General features: G+C 41.5%; 1 pseudogene; it reads right to left on the bottom strand.

Moving 5' to 3' along the window:
- LOC122070284 overlaps positions 1-1746 on the bottom strand; it is a 2826-nt pseudogene extending 1080 nt beyond the window's left edge.
- Between the last annotated feature and the right edge of the window lie 2334 nt (positions 1747-4080).

Here is a 4080-nt window from a genome sequence, read left to right as displayed (position 1 = left end):
CATTTGGTAAGGTTCTGTTAAGTTTGTCTCGAATTCTTGACCCGTTTTGAAGATTGACCCGATCCGACATACTTTGGTGGCGACCCGAATGGGAAATTTTCTGAGATCTGTGATGGAAGCAGAGGGCTTGGGCCGATAGGCCCAAGCCCGGAGCCCATCACTGATCTCGTCTCGTATGGGGGTGCGGGGGCTACGCCCCCGCGGTATGGTTCGACCGGATCGACCGCGACCCGATGGGTCGAACCGCTATTTGGAGTATATATATATAATGTACTGTTGCTTGTTGAGAGTCATTGTATTCTAGGGTTTTCACGAAGCTAGGGTTTCAGGGCGAGTTCTTCCTCGCCGCTGCTAGGGTGTAATCCTTCTTCTGCATAGTGGATCATCTTCTTCTTCGCCCGAGGACGTAGCACACCACCCTGGTGTGTGAACCTCGTTAAATCTCTGTGTCGTACGGATCTATTATCTTTCTTTATTCGTGTTTCTTGGTGTTTGATCTAACAGGTTCCTTTATAAACTGTGCTGAAAGCTTCCCTGCCTAGCTCTTCTTTGAAACCTTCTGTAACTTTCTCAAGCTCACATTCAGTAAATGATCGAAGTCCGATCTCCTCAACTAATCCTATGTTTGCTTGATCTGATATCATTTTATACGCCAAAGCACTGTTTTGGTGAACAAGAAAGCTGGAAAATGCTAATACCATTAATGCAAAAGCAATGAACGCAAGACAGATAATTAAGATACCTTTGGTACTTAGCCCGCCTTTGCCTTCATTGGTTACTCCTCCATGATCACTTGGAGTGATGGGTCTACAAGTCCTGCTAACTTTAACCAAAGTTAAGGTGGTGGTGAATGAATTTAATTTTATTCTTCCATATCTCAATGGAAGCCTCTGTTTTCTGCACTCCTGGCCTGCAAAAGTTGCAGCTTCACAGTTAACGTCTGTCAAGCAAGTATCATTGCATTCTCCTTCAGTTTGATTTGATAAAACTGAATATTCATCATCTTCCCATATGATGTTCTCCAACAAATGCATAGAGCTGTTGCTAATTTGTGTTAGATTTCCACAGCTCTCAGCTTCTAACTTTTTTCTGGCAACCCAGAATTGGCGACTCTCATTAATATTGGACTGTGTCTGGAGTTCTAATGGGGTATTGAACAATGTTGCCATCATTCTGCATCTTGAGCCGGAATATTCCACTTGATTGATCGGTTTCTGATACACTAGAGAATCTCCTTCCCTGCGAGTAGAGGTTGACCTGGTAGAAGGGTGTTGGTGGGGGAATCAAAACTTTGCCATAAGATCTTTCCATTTGAATTGTATAGAACGAAATTTCCAGTATCAAGCATGGAAGCCCAAGAGGCAGATTGGGAATCGCCGGCGATAGATTTCGCTTGGTCTTGTTGTGTGCGTTGCAGGATCAACCTACCATCACGGGTAAGGAACAATGTAGCATTCATTGCTAGACAAAGGTGGATCGTCTCGGTTGGATGTCCATACGACTGTGTTGAGATATTTGGGCAAACCAAATTCCAATGGCAAAACCATTTCCTTTGGGATAAAATCCAAAGGCAAATGTACCAGAAGGAGATAGCCATGATGATGAATTGGTGGAGGACGGGGAGAGAGAGGAACCTAAGCTTACAATGTTGAATGATCTGCTTTGTTGAGCTGCTACTACTACTACTACTAAAGAAATATAAAGCGCAGAGAGTAGTAGTAGAAACACAAAGGTAGCACCAGCCATGAGAATTAGAAGAAGAGAGTACTTGGCTGGGTGTGTAGCATACTACAATTGTGTAGTTTAGCCTCTTTTTATCGTTACTGGTAACACGGTTTGAAGTCAAGGTTTCAAACTTTGAAATGTGAAGGAAATCTCTAGTCATTGTGTGGCGAACCATTATTATCTTCGTTAATTAGCCCATTTAAACCCTAATTGTACCCTGATTAGACCACTTACCTTGAGCCCAGACCATTTAGGCCCGACTGGTTGACACCACTAACTCCAAGAGGCAAGGTTCGAAGAATTGAAACTGGATTGGCAAAATCGTCCTAATTCAATTTATTGCAACTTTATCAGCCAATTTGTTTCGCCTAATAGAAATCTCCTAATCCTCATACAATACGGACCCGAATCGTCTCCAACAACTGACGCTCCAACGAGCATCCAATGATCCGGATCCAAAGGTTGGGATGGTTTGGTCACGCATCCCAACACTTGGAGATGTGAGCCCAAACACTCGCAGCCCTTGGACAGATCGTCGGATGCTCGTTGGTGTTGAAGAAGATCTTTTCCCCATACAATTACCCCACAAAATTGTGATTTATTAACCAGTGAAATTTCAAGTCTAATTGCTCTCTCAATTTTGTTGTCAAATCCTGTGAGATTTCAAAAACCTTACTATTTTTTGAGAGAAGAAATTGAAACCAAGAACAATACGAATAAAAATTACAAATAAACAATCACAAAACACAAAGATTGGGGCCTCGCGCTTTTAATGGTTCATCAAATTTAGCCCAAAAACCCATGCGAAGAGTTACATAGTTTGGCCCTCGGGCTTTTAATGGTTCTTCAAATTTAGCCAACAAACCCATGCAAAGAGTTACATGGTTTGGACCCTTAGGCTTTTAATGGTTTTTCAAATTTAGCCCTCGTATTCTTATTCTGCTAACTAAGGTTCAACTATATGGGAAGATGATCCCTAATAGATTTTAGGGATTCTAGGCTGGGTTGGCAAATCTTATTCTGCTAACTAAGGTTCAACTATGGTTAATATCCATCCATTATTCCTACAAAGGAATAGCCACGCTGAGGCAGTCTCAAAATCTCCTTGGACTAGACATGTCATGGGCCTCATTGCTAGGAAAATTCTTACTATATGGGAAGATGATCAATATTTAATTATATCAACCCAAACTGAAGCAGAATGCAAAGATGCTTGCTTGACAGACGGTACTTGTGAAGCTGCAACCCTCAAAGACAAGGAGTGCAGAAAACAGAAGCTCCCGTTGACATACGGAAGAAGAGTAGTAGGAGACACTACCTTAACTTTTGTCAAAGTAATCAGTTCTGGCACCACCACCCCAAGTGATCGTGATCAAGTGGGGACCAAAGAAAGCAAAGGCAAAGCAAGTGAAGGTACCTAGCTAAATTATCAGTTTTGCGTTTATTTGCTATTAGCATTTTCTGGCTTTCTGGTTTACCGGTACCGTGCTTGGGCATATTCAAAGATCTTAGACCATTCACACATAGTAAGCTTGAGAAAATGACAGAAGGTTTCAAAGAAGTGGTGGGTAGGGGAGCTTTCAGCATGGTTTTTAAAGGCACCTTGTCAAATGGCAGAAGGAAAGTGGCTGTCAACAGACTAGACAATGTGCTGGATGAAAGAGAGAATTTCAGAATGAGATGAGTCATTGCCAAAAGTCATCGCAGACACCTTGTTCAAATGCTTGGTTATTGTTGTGATGCGGTCCAAATAGGCTTCTGGTGTCCGAGTATATGAGCAATGGATCACTTGCAGACTTCCTCTTCAAATGTTCCAGAGGAAGAAATCGTCCTCATAGATTGGGTCTACGACTGTTTTGAGACTGGTGAGCTTGGTAAGCTGGTGGGTGAGGAAGAGGTGGTTAAGCGAAGAACAAAGATTGGATAGGATGGTTCAGATTAACACCCTAGACTAGGGGTGAAAGTTCGGCACAACAGCTTAAGCCCGCCCTAAGTCTGAACAAGACTTAGGCTAAGATTTCTTACCTTAAAGGATGTAAAGACACTAACCTTGGGCTAGGCCCAATCCGTTCTTGATATTTACCCTAATTTGACTAATATAATTTTGGGTTGTTCTCCAAAATGATAAAATTCGGATTGTTGATTCTTAGGTCAGGTGTCCTGAACATCTATTATTGTGTTGCATGTATTTCATAATTTTAATTGTGTATTGATAATTTGAACTATTGGTACTTCTTTCTTTCGTTTCCTTTTTTTTTTTTTTTTTTTTTGTAAATGTCACTACAAGAAAACACATTTATGGCGACGGTAAAAAAATACTATTATCGCCAAATATAATATATAGCGACCGTAAAA

The sequence above is a fragment of the Macadamia integrifolia genome, chromosome 1, assembly GCF_013358625.1.
Source record: "Macadamia integrifolia cultivar HAES 741 chromosome 1, SCU_Mint_v3, whole genome shotgun sequence".
Taxonomy (NCBI): domain Eukaryota; kingdom Viridiplantae; phylum Streptophyta; class Magnoliopsida; order Proteales; family Proteaceae; genus Macadamia; species Macadamia integrifolia.
This window is presented reverse-complemented; position numbering and strand designations above follow the sequence as displayed.